Consider the following 16,543-nt stretch of genomic DNA (forward strand, 5'->3'; position numbering starts at 1 on the left):
TATTCGTAGTTAAGTTTATTCTTAGATACTTGATTCTTTTTGTTTCTATTTTGAATGGAATTGTTTCCTTAACTCCTCTGCTAGGTCATTGCTTGTGTATCAAATCATTACTGATTTGTGCATATTAATCTTATATCCCGCCACCTTTCTTTTAAGAAAGAATAAAGCTCAAGAATATTAGCTTAAGAAGCTTCGTCATAGATTTCTCAGGATTTTCCAGGTATAGTATCATGTCATCAGTAAATAATGAAAGTTTTACTTCTTCCTTTCCGATTTGGATGCTTTTATGTTCCAAGAATTCATGAGTGGTTCAATATATAAAAATTAAGCAATAAAAATTTACTTTACAGCTATAGTGATTGAAACAATGTGGTAATAATGAAGCAATAGACAAGCAGATCATTGGAACAGAACAGAGAGAAGTTTTATACACAATACCAAAAGCATAATTTGTGAAAGAAAAAAAAAGTTGGATTCCATTAAAAAAAAAAAAAACTCTGTTTGGCAAGCCACTGCTAAAAAAGTGAGAAGATAACCTGCAGACTGGGAGGAAACACATGTAAAACACATATCTTATAAAGGATATGTATCCAAAATACGCAAGGAACACTTAAAACTCAACAGTAAGAAAACTAACAATCCAATTTAAAACTGGGCAAAATTTTCAACAGACATTCCACCAAGATGACATACAGATGACAAGTAAGTCTATGAAAAAATTGCCTCAGAAAAACTATTTCACAAAATCCAATACCTTTTGATGATTTTAAAATCAATCAAACAAACAAAACTAGGAATCTACAGCTACTATCATATTCAATATTGAAGACTTAAAGCTTTCCTGACAGCATCAGGAATAAATCAAAGATGCCTGCTTTTGTCACTGCTATCCATCATTAAGCCAGAGCCTTTAGCCTAGAAAAAGCTTCCATATCAGTAAGGAAAAAGTAAAACTATCTCCACTACAAGATGATCTGATTTACAAATAATAAATGAGCTTAAATTCACAAAATTATTGTGAAAGTTAATATAGTTAGCAAAGTTATTTAAAAATCAGCTGTTTCTACACCTCACAACACACAATTTGAAAAAGAAATTGATGACACAATTTCTTTTAGAATTCCATCGGAAAAGAACAAGATACTTAGGAAGAAATTTAACCAAGGATGTGCAAGACGTGTAACCTAGAAGTACCAAACTGCTGACACACATTAAAGGACTGGGGGCCTGGGGAAGACATGTTAGGAAGCCAGCATTCAAGAAAACTTATTTAGTAACATTTCTGGTTGAAGAGAATTGTTAAATATTTCAAGTGTGCTAACTGAAAAGGAGAGGGGCAAGACAGTAAAATTAACATTTTTTTGATCAGTTCATTTTCACTCACAAAAAAATTAAAGTAAATATTGGATTTATTATAATTAAAATTTTTAATTTAAAATTATTTTTATTTTCAATTTTTCAACAGTTCTCAATTTTTCAATAGATTTTAGCTACTTTAACACTGCAGGGAAAAATGGCCATTAAAAATCAATAAAAACATGCCAACTGGGACCCGCACTTTCCCTTTCTCCTTGGGCTTCAATACGGCCCATCAGGCACCATCCTCGCCAAAACTTATCAAACCAAACTTTTGTATATGCATGTTAGGATTGTGTGTTTTCTTCCACTCCCTGACTCGAGCAGAATTTCTCACCAGAAATGACTCGGAACATTAAAATATTAGAACACGCTACGATTTCCAGCCATCAAAGTCCTCAATTAATGCAAACTTGCCTGTCAGCTACAGTATTGCAGGAGAAAGTAAAGAAGAAACTAAATGGGAACAGGGCAGAAAATGAAAGGTACTGTACTCCTGTTTAAGAAATTTTTCAGTGATCTCAGAGAAACGCAGGAAATCCCCTGCTCAGCATCGGTGCAGCAACAGGAAGTGTTTTTATTCACTGTGCACGAGGCTGGGTTGCCTCAGAACTGCAGCGCCTCCCTGTACGTCCGTCCGTAGGAGGTGAAGACAGTTCACCCACCCAACAGGAAGCTTCGTGGAGTGGTCTGAGGCTCATCTGGGTACAAAACAATAAACGAAAGAAAGAAAGCAATCGGGCGTCCTCTCCTGACCAGCAGGCGCACCACACTGCAAGCTCGGTGCACCCCCTTCCCCTGCAGACTCTGAAATTAAGTATTCATATTATTCACGGTCATACATTTGGAAGTTAAAGAAAACCGGGCTAACTTTCAGTTCTCTTGATAAAAATGCATAGAGAGAATAAGAAACAAAGCCCGAGGTCAGTATAAAGACGTTAAATGATTTCCCCTTTCCAGCAATGAAAAACAATTAAGAAAAAATTAACAAATGCATTTATAAAAACAGGAAATGAACTACTTTGGATTCAACCTAACAAAATATTTAAATATCTTGATCTTGTAAACTATAAAACACTTGAAAGGAATCAAAGAAAATCTAAATAAATGGAGAAATATTCCTTGTCCATGGTGGATAGGTGCAATATTTTTAAGATGTCAGTTGTTCACAACAATCGCTAAAGTCAATGCAATTTGAATAAATATTCCAGCAAGATATTTTGTAGATATTGACAAAATGCTTCTAATCCTCAATTAGCATACAAATTTCTTAAGAAGAAGGATATTGAGGAATACACATTGTCTGATTTCAATATTTTTATAAGTATTTTTTAATTAAAGTTGCATAAATTAAGAGAGTGTGACCATGGCACACAGAAAATGGAAAAGCATTCATTCTTCACATAGACCCATGCAAACGGAGTCAAGTGTGATGGAACAACTGGACGAAAAGAAAAAGAAAGACGTAAACTTTACATATTACACAAAGATTCACAGAAAATAGTTTATAGATTTTTGTATAAGAGTAAAATTATTAAAATTTTAGAAGACACCAGAGGAGAAAATCTACATGACCTTAGGTTTGCTGCTGAGTTTTTATATGCAGCATCTCAAGAATGAGTCATGAAAGGAAAAAGCAGTAGTGGGGCTTCTTAAATATTTGAAAGTTCTACTTTATGGAAGGCCTACTATCAGAATATAAATACCTCAGCCTTGCACTAGGAGAAAGTTTTGCAAAACACACCCATATATATAAAGGAAAATATTGAAAAGACCAATGTTTAACAAAAAATAAAACAAATTTTAAATTACCGATTTAAAAATGGGTAAAGGACTAAAGGGATACCTCATCAAATTAAGTATACAGTTGGCAAGTAAGCACAAATAAAGATGCTCAAAATCATTTGTCATTATGGAAGAGCAACTTAAAACAAAAGACATCCCACACCCATTAGGATGATTAACATCCAAAGAACAGGCAAAAGCACTTACTAGGGATGATGTGAAACAACTGGAAATCTCATTCACTGCTGGAGGAATTCATAATGATATAGACACTTCTGAAAACATTTTGGCATTTCTTACAGGTCAAGGTTATCTCAGCATGTGACTCATCAGTCACACTCCTAGGTATTTACTCAACTTTGTTTGCACACTCCTAGGTATTTAACCAACTTTCTTTGATCAGTAATGAATACATTCAAAATAACAGCACACACATATTTATAGAAAGATTTACTTTTAGTGACCAGAAACTAGAAGAATCCAAGATGTCCTTCAACGGGCGATAGAAAACCCAACTGTGGGAAAACCATGCCCTTGGAATCTATTCAACAATAAAAGGCAAAGGACTATTTTGCCACATAAGGACATGGATGCATCTCAAATTCATATTGCTGAGAGAAAGAAACCAGTTGGAAAAAGCTACATATTGCATGATAAAACCATATACACTACATTGTACAAGAAAGAAAAATTACAGAGATGATTAAAAGATCAGTGGTTGCCAAAATTCATGGTAGAAGGGTACAAGATTGAACAGGTGAAGCATTCTATATGATGTGGAATGGTGGATACCTGCCACTATGAATTTCCAAGTGGAAACCTGCAGAATTTTACAGCACAAAAAATAATTCCTAATGCAAGTAAACTTAAAAAAAATCATTTGAGGGAGACGTAATTCAAATATGACTTAAGGATCTAAATGTATTACAAATATATGAAACAAATATACTGCAAGTGGGAAAGGAAAGTGTGTTGACCTAAGGAACTCTGATATAAATGAAATCTGTAAGATTATGGACAAAAGTAACTATGAATAGGCAATGAACTCTGATGAAGTTCTTGCTGAATTGGATACTGCTTATGTAAACTGGAATAGAACTTCAATTCAAGAGATGGGATGGTAGGAAACAAGTTTCCCACTGTTCAAGTGGGAGGTTATAGGTAAATCATAGGAGAAAGCTAGAATGATCCATTTGGTGATAGATTAAAATTGGGGACAGAGGTATGAACTCCTCATTAGCTTAAAACAGACTGCTTCATATAGAAATGTTTATACAAATTAGGTTTATATACACAGCTTAGTATAACTACATGAATTTCCTCACACTGTCACCTGAGAGGGTGGAGATACAAAGATACACCTGCTAAGCTCCAAGAGCTAAATTTTTAATGTTATTCCTAATAAAAGGAACCAGTTCTCCCTCAAGAAATGGCTGATTATAGGAATGAAGAAGGACATGGACAAGACAATCTTGGAGAATCTTCTAGTGCCAAAAACTAAATTAAAGTAAAAGGAATTAAGAAAGCAAAAACCAGAACAAAACACGCATACATGCACACACACTCACAAAAACACATTAATAAATATGTGCAAAAGAAGAGCTTACTGAAGGGTCTCCCAGTAGCCAAAGCTGGAATAATTTGAGTAATAAAATATATCATGAGCAATTGCATTACAATCCAAACTAAAGATGAATATGCAGCAAACAGACTGACTTAAATGATTACACTCATGAACACATGGGGAAGAGTAGAACTATCCCATCTGCTTGAGTTCCCTAAATGATATCATTGAAATAGTTGGTTTAAATAATGGGCATTTATTAGCTAATGATTTTGAAGCTAAAAGAAAATACAAATTAAGTTGTCATCAGGTCAATTCTTTCCTCCACAAGACAAGCTGCCAGTGATCCTTGGTTCCTCTGTCAGAAGGCAAAGTACATGGCAGCATCTGCTGGTCTCTCCATTCTCTTCCAAGTTCTCCTGATGTCAGCTTCTGGCTTCTGTGGTTTTCTCTTTCTCTGTCTAGTCACTCTATTTATAAAGGCTCCAGTAGGAGCATTCAAACTAATCCTGAATGAGGTGGGTTACACTTAACTGAATAGCCTTATCAAAAAGTCCTATTTATAATGGGTCTGCACTCACAAGAATGGATTAAATTTAAGAATGGGTTTTTATGGGGTACATAAAACTTCAAACCACAATATCACTAAAAAAATTTCATTTTATTGATATAAGTACTGTGCTGGTTAGAAAGGATTATGTACCCTAGAAAAGCCATGTTTTAATCCTGATCTATCTTGTGGAAGCAGCTGTTTCTCCCTAGTCACTACTACAGGTTGGAAACTTGATTAGATTATCTCCACCAAGAGGTAACTTGCCCAAATGTGTCTATTAACTTTTGATTAGATGGCTTCCATGGAGTTGTGACTCCACCCACTCCAGATGGGTCTTGATTAGTTGACTGGAATTCTTTAAAAGAGAAAACATTTTTTGGAAAAAAGCTGGAGCTACAAGAACCAGGAGAGCCCACGCACCGAGACCTTTGGAGATGAAGAAGGAAAACACCCCTGGGTGAGCTTCATAAAACAAGAAGCCTGGAGAGAAAGCTAGCAAACGTTGCCATGTTCACCATGTGCCTTTCCAGTTGAGAGAGAAATATTGAACTTTATCGGCCTTTCTTGAGTGAAGGTAACCTCTTCTCGGTGCCTTAATTTGGACATTTTTAGAGACTTGCTTTAATTGGGACAATTTCCCTACCTTAGAACTGTAAGTTAGCAACTTATTAAATTCCCTTTTTTAAAAGCTATTCCATTTCTGGTATGTCACATTCCAGCCTCTAGCAAACTAGAACAGGCATTCATCCATCAAGGAGGTGGAAGAGAGCTCTCCACTCCTTAAGGGGGCCTGTGGATGATGACTTCCTTCCAAAATGTACATACAGTTTGATCACAGGAGAAAGAGTAATTTTGCATAGGAGATACCTGACAAATAAAGCATTAGCTAGGTGATAAAGGTAAATATCCACAGGGATAAGTCATCTTGAGAGTAAAAACCCTTCATAAGCAGTGACGGGAAAGGCACTTTATCTCGGTGATCTTCCTCACAAAAACACTGTAGCATATTCACAGGAAAAACATCAGGTGAAACTCAGCTGGAGGGCATTCCAAAAAATTTCTGACCAGTACTCCTGTATATTTTCAAGCTCATCATCAACAAGGTGTCTAGGTTTCCCTGGAAGATCCTGGTATGTGCTACTATGGTTGCTCTTACAATAAATTGCTGACATATTGTTAGGAGGCAGAAAGAACTAGCTGAACTTGTTTTTGCCTGTGTTGAAGAACATCAAAAAGACTGAGAAGACTTACCTGGTGTCACCAGCCTACACAGCCATCAGTCCTGTGTGGTATTCTCTAACAACTGCAGATTCTGTGTTTGGCAGCACTCAATTCAAATCTGAACAGTTCTTCACTCAAGGACGCAGCAGACCTTTTGGGAAAAGAACAGAAAAATGTGCCCCCTTAACTTTTTTGTGTTGACAGACATTCATATGAAGCCTCTAGACTCTGCGTCTTTACTATCCTGCCATGTGGCACTTGTCTGCCTGTGGCTTCACACCATCGTAAAGTGATGTGGTACCTTTAATTTCAGCAGAAGTGTGACTTACCTTACACTTCAAGGCAGCAGACTTCATCCAATCTCATATGATTGTCACAAGAAATCTCAACAGCATCTCATATGAATGGAGAAAAACTCTAAAGGTAATAATGGATGCTAAAAATGAAAACACTCGCCTTTAGGATAATCCAAAACTGATTGCCCAAGAAACTTGGGATCACAACAGAGGGTGTGAGAATTGAAGGAATGAATAAAACTGCTTGAGCACTCAAATGCAAGACTGAAAACAAATTCTACAGGATAAAGAAAGCCAGGTACAATCTCTACATGAAATCATACTGAAGAATATAAATTTGCCTGATCAATTTAGAGACATTTACACGGATGATGATAAGTTGGAATTAGATAATAAAAAGGAATCAGAAGGGCGGGCCATGGTGGCTCAGCAGGCAAGAAAGCTTGCCTGCCATGCCAGAGGACCTGGATTTGATTGCTGGTGCCTGCCCATGTAAAAAAAAAAAAAAAAAAAAAAAGGAATCAGAAAATGGAGATCCCCTAGTCTATCAATTGGCAGTTGATATGAACAAACTCTTGTGAACTTAGGTATTTCTTCTAAAAGTCTGGAGAAAGAAAAGGAAGAAATATTCGAGAGAGCAAGATGGCAGCTTAGTGAGGTGTGGAAACTAGTTCATCCTCCAGAGCAGCTAGTAAATAGCCAGGAACAGTACAGAACAAGTGCTGGGGCCACAGCAGTGACTATACCCACAGTGTACACCAGTCTGGACAAGTTGGAGTGGCTGAGATCCTACACAGAACTGTGAGCCCCCCAAGCAGACCAGCACCCCTGCCCCATGTGCATGGCAGCCGGGTTCCCTGAGGGGAAAGGAAACAGACTTAACTAGTAGCAAAGGCTTACTCAGTCAAGCTCCAATTTCAGAATTAATTAACAAATTCTGACTACTGAAAATAGGTCCCCAGCTCAGATAAACCTGGAATAAGAGATAAAGGTAATAGGAGTTTTTGCCCTGGCAGAGAGGGGGTGAGGCTGAAGGGGGGGGGGGACACAGGCTTTTTGAGTCAGACAGCACAAAATACTTGAAAAGGGCTGGACCCTAAAAAAAGTGGGGCATACAGAACCTGGAGATACATAGAGCTACAAACCAACTTAAGCTCTTGATTGACTCGACAAAACCTGAGAAGCAGGGGTCCTGTTCTGAAAAGGATCTTTTCCTTTTTTCTTTTTCTTTGTCTCAGCACTTAACTGCCCCCTAGATAGAACAGACACACTCCAAGACAATTACTAGTCAGATCATTAGCTGTCAACAAGAAAGAGAGAATGTTGGAAGCAGCAAGAAAAAAGCAATCCATCACACACAAGAGAAGTCCAATAATACTATGTATGGATTTCTCAGCAGAAACCATGGAGGCAAGAAGGCAGTGATGTGATATATTTGAGTCTAAAAGAGAAAAACTTCCAACCAAGAATTCTATATCCAGCAAAACTGTCCTTCAAAAGTGAGGGGGAGATTAAAACATTTTCAGACAATCACTGAGAGAATTTCTGACCAAGAGAATGGCTCTGCAAAAAAAATACTAAAGAGAACACTACAGGCAGATAGGAAAAGACAGGAGAGAGAGGTGTGGAGAAGAGTGTAGAAATGAAGACTATCAATAAAGGTAAAAAGAGAAAAAAACGTAGATGTGACATATAAAATCTAAAAGGCAAAATGTTAGAAGAAATTACTACCTTTGCAGATATAACACTACATGTCAATGAATTAAACTCCCCAATCAATAGTCAGAGACTGGCAGAATGGATTAAAAAACAGGACCCATCTATACACTGTCTGCAAGAGACTCATTTTAGACCCAAGGACAAAAATAGGTTGAAAGTGAAAAGTTGGGAAAAGCTGTTTCATACAAACAACAATCAGAAAAGAACAGGAGTAACTATACTAATATCCAACAAATTGGACTTCCAATGTAAAACAATTAAAAGAGACAAAGAAGGACACCACGTATTAATAAAAGGAAGAACAAGAAGACATAGCAATCATAAATATTTATGCACTAAGAAAGAGTGCTCCAAAATAGATGAGGCAAACACTAAAACAATGAAGGGAGAAATAGACACCTCTACCATAATAATAGGAGACTTCAATTCCTCACTCTCATCAATGGGTAGAACATCTAGAGAGGATCAATAAAGAAACAGAGAATTTGAACAATACAGTAAGTGAACTATACTTAACAGACATTTACAGAACATCACACCCCACAAAAGCAGGATATACATTTTTCTCAAGTGCTCATGGATCATTCTCAAGGATAGAACATACACTGGGTCACAAATCAAGTTTCAATAAATTTAAAAAGATTCAATCATACAATACACTTTCTTGGGTCATAAAGGAATGAAGTTGGAGATCAATAACAGGCAGAGGGCTAGAAAATTCACAAATATATGGAGGCTAAACAACACTCTCTTTTTAAACAACCAGTGTGTCAAGGAAGAAATTACAAGAGAAATTAGTGAATATCTGAGGCAAATGAAAATTTGAAAAGCACAACATATCAAAATTTATGGGATGCAGCAACAGCAGTGCTAAGAGGGAAATGTATTGCCTTAAATGCCTATATGAAGAAAAGAAGAAAGTTCAAAAATCAGGAATTAGCTGTTCACTTGGAAGAACTAGAGGAAGAACAGCAAACTAATCCCAAAGCAAACAAAAGGAAAGAAATAACAAAGATTAGAGCAGAAATAAATGAAATTGAGGACATGAAAACAGTCAAGAAAATCAACAAAACCAGAAGTTGGTTCTTTGAGAAAATCAATAAAATTGATGGACCCTTAGCAAGGTTGACAAAAAGAAAAAGAGAGAGGATGCAAATAAATAAAATCAGAAACGGAAGAGGAGACATAACCACTGACTCCACAGAAATAAAGGAGATAATGAGAGAATACTATGAGCAACTATATGCTAATAACTAGACAACATAGATGAAATGGACAACTTCTTAAAAAGGCATGAACAATCAACATTGATTTGAGAAAAAATAGATGACCTCAACAAACCAATTACAAGTAAAGAGATTGAATAAGTCATCAAGAAGCTCCCAAAAAAGAAAGGTCCATATGGCTTCACACATGAATTCTACAAAGCATTCAAGAAATAATTAGTACCACTTCTGCTTAAACTCTTCAAAAATATTGAAGAGGAGGGAAGGCTACCTAACTCATTCTATGAAGCCAACATCATTCTCATACTAAAGCCAGACAAAGATACTACAAGAAAAGAAGATTGCAGACAAATCTTTCTAATGAATATGATGCAAAAATCCTCAACAAAAGTCTTTCAAATCAAATCCAGCATCACATTAAAAGATTTATACACCATGACCACGTGGGATTTATTCCAAGTAGGTAAGGATGATTCAACATAAGAAAATTGATTAATGCAATATACCATATCAGTAAATTAAAGCAAAAAAACCCACATGATTATCTCAACTGATGCAGATAAAATTTGACAAAGTTCAGCATCCTTTCTTGATGAAAACACTTCAAAGGATAGGAATAGAAGGGACCTTCCTCAACATGATAAAGGGAATATGAAAAACCCAAAGCTAACATCATCCTCAATGTGGAAAGTCTGAAAGCTTTTCCCATAAGATCAGGAACAAGACAAGAAAATCTACTGTTACCATTGTTATTCAACATTGTACTGAAAGTTCAGTGATTCTACAGGAGGCTAGGGCTGTGGTTGCCATATGATCCTGAAACCCCGTTGGTCAGTATATACTTACTTGAAGGAACTGATTGTGGTGACACAAATGGACATTTGCACAAATCTGTTTCCAGCAGCAGAGTTTGTGATCCACAATGAATGGAGGTGGCTTAAGGGTACAACGACTGAGGAATGGAAGGGGGAACTATGGTGTATATATACAATGGACTACTGAGTGGCCACAAGAAGGAATGAAACTGTGAGGCATGCAACTAGATGAATGAACCTTAAGAGCTGTATGTTGAATAAAATGTCAAGAACAAAAAGATAAATATTATAATGCCTCAATTATATGGACTATGATAAAAAAATTGATGAAACTAAAGTTGAGAATATGGGTTATCAGAGTGGGGCTTACTGTAAAGGTTCCTAGATTGTAAGCTCTTACAGCAGTCACATATATTCAGGAGGTATAGCTGTTAATTCTAAATTCTGAGATATTAAGCTGTTTGTTTATAACATGGTCATTCCCTAATTTAACTTGTATGGTCAGTTTAGTTGAACACCGTAAGACCAGGGAATCTTGAATAAGATACAAGATTTTATTGGCTTGTTTAGGATAAATTCCAGAGTGATTTGGACAGTGAATGAAGATGTATTTTGCAAAGTCTCCTGAGGGAAATGGGGAAAAACAGGGAAATATTCAACTTCCCCATTTGGAGAATTTCTGATATTCTCACAAGTAGTGGGGACAACCAAATCAATAGGCTGGGCCCTTGATCTTGTGGTTTGCCCCTATGAAACTTATCCCTGCAAAGGACAGGCTAAGCCTACTTAAAATTAGGCCTAAGAGTCCCCCTGAGAGAACCTCTTTTGTTGCTCAGATGTGGTCTTTCTCTCTAGGCTGACATGGCAAGTGAACCCATGGCCGTCCCCCTCTATGTGGGACATGACTCCCAGGGGTGTAAATCTCCCTGGCAATGTGGGACAGAAATTCTGGGATGAGCTCGGATCCAGCATCAAGGGATTGAGAAAGCCTTCTTGACCAAAAGGGAGAAGAGAGAAATGAGGAAAAAATAAAGTGTCAGTGGCTGAGAGACTTCAGAATTGAGAGGTTATCCTGGAGGTTATTCTTACACATTATTTAGATATCCTTTTGCAGTTTATGGTGTATTTGAGGGGCTAAAGGTAGTACCTGAAACTGTAGAGCTGTGTTCCAGTAGAGCTTGTTTCTTGAAGATGATTGTATAATTATATCATTACAATGTGACTATGTGATTGTGAAATCCTTGTGTCTGATGCTCCTTTTATCTAGGGTATGGACAGACGAGTAAAAAATATGGATAAAAAAATAAATAACGGGGGAACAATGGTTAAATTAAATTAGGTAGTTGGAAATACTAGTCTTCAATGAGAGGGAGGTGTGTACGAGTTTTTTCATTTATCTTTTTATTTCTTTTTCTGAAGTGATACAAATGTTCTAAAAAATTATCATGGAGATGAATATGCAACTATATGATTATATTGTGAGCCACTGATTGTAACCATGTATGGAATGTTTGTACGTTAAGAATGTTTGCATTAGTATGTTCCATCAATAAAAATATTTTCTTAACAAAAGAAATATTCAAAATAGTAAGTGAAGAAAAGCACAAGAGTGAAAAAAATTACAGGGTAAATAAAAGGTCTCCAAAAGGAGCAAGCATCATTGCAGTCTACAAATTCAAAGCTGAAAACTACAATTGAGAAGATTCATATGAAACTTCAAATATTTCCTGAAGTCTTTCAAAAATATCTGATGCCTGTTGGCAAACCCCAGCCAAAACCATTCCTGTTAACCCTAAAGTATACCTACGGTTCTATCTGAGATGCTACAAAAGTTTCACCTTCTAAGATTACTTTCCAGAAACCTACAACCTCCAGTTGGGTTCCTAGGTCAGATTAGTCCTGAAACCAAGAGGGGCCAGCCTCTCCAAGAACATCACCTAGTTCCATCCCTCCTATCCCATCCTGTCGACACCCCTCTTCAACATGAAAAAAGTTAGAAAGGGCAGAGTCCAAATACCCCTAAAGATTGAGGGAAAGATCAGAGGAGAAAGAGGAATTATAACATTGACAATAAATGAGTATGACTGATGAATCAATACACTGATATTTCTTTTAGTCTCCAGTGTCTTAGAGCAGCTAGAAGGAAAAACCTACAATTGTGGAACAGTAATCCATACCAAACTCTGAAATCTGTTCTATCTACTTGTTGCAATGTGCTTTGAAATTTATTGCTTTTTGTATATATGTTATATTTCATAATACATTTTTTAAAGCAAATAAACAAGGCTTTATCCCAGCTCTTCCTCAGGCCTATGTGTTCCCCATTTAAGACACACACTCACTAAAGAATGGCCAACCAATTTGTCAGCAAAGTACTATCCTGCGGGCTTTCACTGCTGAGTTATTTCTATCAAAGAACTAAGAAATAGGAATACTCCCACAGAACTGGTCCTGACAGCAACATTAACTGTAGAATAAGAAGGATAAAATAAAATCAGTATAAAAGCCAGTGGGATGAGCAAAAGCTTTAACATATTGCTTGCAATGATGAAATCTCTTCTGATCCATGTTTACTAAGGATTTCATTTGCTGTAAAAAAAACATCTAAGCCACTGTTGTCAAGTTCTAATTGAGCTTTCAGTCTTTAGTTGTCAAACTCACCATACAAAGAATGGGGTGATTTTTTTCATACCTAAGTGCAAACGAATTTCTAAACATAAAAAAATATGATGCCAACTAGAGAAAAATTCAATTAACGAAGAAGATTGCAGCTCAGAAATGGAGAAGAAACTTCATGAAGTTAATAGAAACATGAATTTCACGTATCAGAAGCACAACCTCTAAAAGAAGATGCTTCAAGACATGGACAAAGAATTAGAAAAAAAAAAACAAAACACTGCCATCTATTAGAACAAGATTGAATACTATGAGATGAAACCTCAAAAAGGGGGGCAGAAACTCTGGCCACTGAGAGAAAGCTCAGCTATCTGAAAAGAATTTGATTACAACAGGATAATACTGCAAAGGTAGAGCCGAAGTCCCATTATTTAGCCAGTCCTGATGTTCCAAATGAATATGCCAGGGACCTAAAGGTCTAATATCTTTCATAGCTCAGCACATGACCATACAAAATTACAGCAAGATACAGGCCTAGAATTTTACTCTTTCAAAGAAATTTGTTCTCATTTTAGTTTAACTGCTGCCATTTAATTGATGCTACAATTGATGTTCTTATTGAACTTTGACATTACTATTTCCTAGGATAGTATTTTACAAATATATTTGTTTAGTACAGTTGTTTTGAATAATTCTATTTCACTGGATGCTCGAGAATTAGATACTGACTCTCTACTGCGTTTTAGTTGAAGAAAAGGTCTGGCAATTGTTTTGTTTATGGCAGACTTGGTCTTATGCGTTTTTTCCTTTTGGAAAAACAAACCAAAAAAGCCCACAGAAATCATTATTCCAATCAAATTTTCTAATTTTATCATAAAAATGCTGTTCTTTCTATCAGTATTTCTTGAGCACTCACTAATTCCAGGTGCTGTTCTAAGCAGTGAGATCACAGCTGTTGGCAAGGCAGATAATGACCTTCCTCAATGGGAGTTTGCATTCTTTCATTCTGATTATTTAAAAAGAAAATAAGTGCCTACAAGAAAATCAGGCACTGTTGATGCTCACTTCCACAATGAAGAAATCTAAACTTTGCAGAGATGCATCGCCTGCCCGGCAGGTCCACGGCAGTTAGGAAATGAGCCAGGCTGCAGGATGCCTTGTCAAGGAGTCTGTGAGCAATAGCAGGTCTCCCCAAACAGGTCATTCTTTAATGCAAAAGACCTCAAATTCAGGTATAAACATTCCTTCTTTACAAAGTATACTTTCCAAAAAAAAAAATCCCAGTGGTTAAGACTGTTTAATCTGCCTAGAAGTTCCTTCTCTGCAGGGTCAAGGCTGGGACATTTTCCAAGCCCGCAGCAGGGTCGGCTCTCCTGAAGACCCATGAGTCCCAGATTCCTGTGGCCTTGGAAGGAGTGAGGCAGAGGAGCACAGACATCCATCATGCCTAACATGCACAGCATCAGCCACGACTCCTGCAAACCCACGAGACTTCTGTATACGGTGTTGCAAGGGCTAGAAATACAGGACCTAAAATCCAGGAAAAGGAAGGGACCTCCTCCTCTTCACACCAGCTGGACCCAGACTCCAGCAGGACACTGTGGGCCTGTACCTGGAAGCCAAAACTAAAAGGCCCAAAAATCAGGATGGAGGGTGAGCAATGGCGGCACAGTGGCAGAGTTCTCACTTGACGTGCCAGAGACCTGGGTTCCACTCCCGGTGCCTGCTCATGTGAAACAAAAGAAAGAAAAGAAAAATCAGGATGGAGGGCATTTAACTTGAAGATATTGAAGATAGTGGGTTGGCCATGAGGCCGTTCTGAGCAGGTATCCAGAGCACAGGGAGGGCTAATGTACCCTGTAAAGCCCACCAGGGCCATGGGGGAAAGAGACTATCCTGCGAGGACTGTGAGTTTCTTATGACTCTTCCACTGGAATTTCCTCTGCCTCACTGCAGTGGTACTCCTTCCCCCAAAATGCCAACATCAAAAGAGTAAACGTTAATTGTTTACGTTTAAGGATAGGTCCTCATAGGCATACCCTGTGGTTACCTTAATGGGCGAAGCCCATGGCATAATGGGTGCCCTGGTGGCCTTCCACCCACAGGTGGCAGAGTCGGTGTTGTGCCCAGGCACCTTGTGTTGTCTGGGATGAGACTAATAGGAAAAAGGAAATGAAATTGGATGCACAGAGTGCTTCCTACAGAGCACTTCAGTTGCTGGAAGGCCTGAGGTACGCAGCACAGAAACCCCACTGTTCACACTGCCTGACACAGGTGAGATTGGCCATGGCCACCTGGCCAGCCCTGAGTTCCCCCCAGGTGCCACCCCTCGAAGACAACCGTTGTTTCCCAGGTTTCCTTCCTGTGATTCTCACCCTTCCCTGGTTTCGTCCCATCCAGCAGTGGTCCTGCCCTACACTGCCAGCCTGGTGTCAGTAGTTTGTGCAGTAAATACTGAACTTGAACCCCGTGGGGTTTTTTTCTGGGTGCTGGTGCTTCTGTTCCTAGTCAGAGTACACGGCCTGAATTGTGGAATGCTGGGAGCCAGCTCTGAAACCCATGATGCCCAAAACCTTTCCTTCCATGTCACCCTTTCTGTCTAGCTTCTGGTGGTGGTGGAACCCATGGGAGTACAGGGACCTAAAATAGATACAACAAACCAACAAATAAAAACTGCCAAAGGCAGGATTTTATTATGGCATATTTTAAAGGCACATTAAATGACATATTACAAACACGTTTAAAGAAACTATAATTTCACTTGGAGAAAATGTCAGTATCTGAATTTCAGCCCTTATGTGACTATGAGGACTTGGCCCTGCCCAAGCCTGTCCCTAAAAGGACATGACAATAAGCCTTTAGCTCTGTTCACTTAACAATCTGGAATGTTCTACACTTAAGATTTCATGGCCAACACCACGGTGTTTTATCCCCATTGGGCCTAGTTTAAAACAAGGAGATAGCTATCGTTCAATTAAGGGATTTGAAGGAATTAAAAAGAATATTTTGATTGCTAATAAAAGATGGCATGTTTACACGGATCTACTTTCATGTGAGAAAATGACACGGCATTCAGGCTGAGGAATGAAGAATGAGGAGTCAGGCTTGCAAAGTCCTAAGGAAAGAGCCTTCCTGGTTGCATCACAGGAAGGGCAAATGTCCAGAAGGGGCAAAACACTCCACTAGGAAGAGAAGAGAGAGGAGGGCAGAGTGGGTTGGGTATACAGTTGTAGATGGCCAGGCAGAAGACCCTGGTAGGATGCAGTAACTGGGGATATTATTACTCACAGAGTCTCTACACGAAAGAGCCTGCGGGGATGAGATTGTGATGAGGCAGCGCATGGCAGAAGCAGGAGATGAGCAGGTTTGTGGGCAAGTGAACATCTACTCAT

The 16,543-nt window shown here is 38.1% G+C and overlaps 1 protein-coding gene across 4 annotated transcripts in view; it reads right to left on the minus strand.

The window, feature by feature from the left end:
• Positions 1-16,543, minus strand: part of LOC143665410 (uncharacterized) — a 105,871-nt gene that overhangs the window by 41,574 nt on the left and 47,754 nt on the right. For 3 of the 4 annotated variants that reach the window (XR_013166945.1, XM_077138735.1, XM_077138734.1), the window contains one exon: positions 6,510-6,630. The gene's annotated coding sequence lies outside the window, so the exon portion shown is untranslated. Of the gene's footprint in view, positions 1-6,509; positions 6,662-16,543 lie in introns of those variants that run through there. The other variant, XM_077138736.1, reaches the window with a different exon arrangement.

Source organism: Tamandua tetradactyla, chromosome 21, assembly GCF_023851605.1.
Source record: "Tamandua tetradactyla isolate mTamTet1 chromosome 21, mTamTet1.pri, whole genome shotgun sequence".
Lineage (NCBI taxonomy): Eukaryota > Metazoa > Chordata > Mammalia > Pilosa > Myrmecophagidae > Tamandua > Tamandua tetradactyla.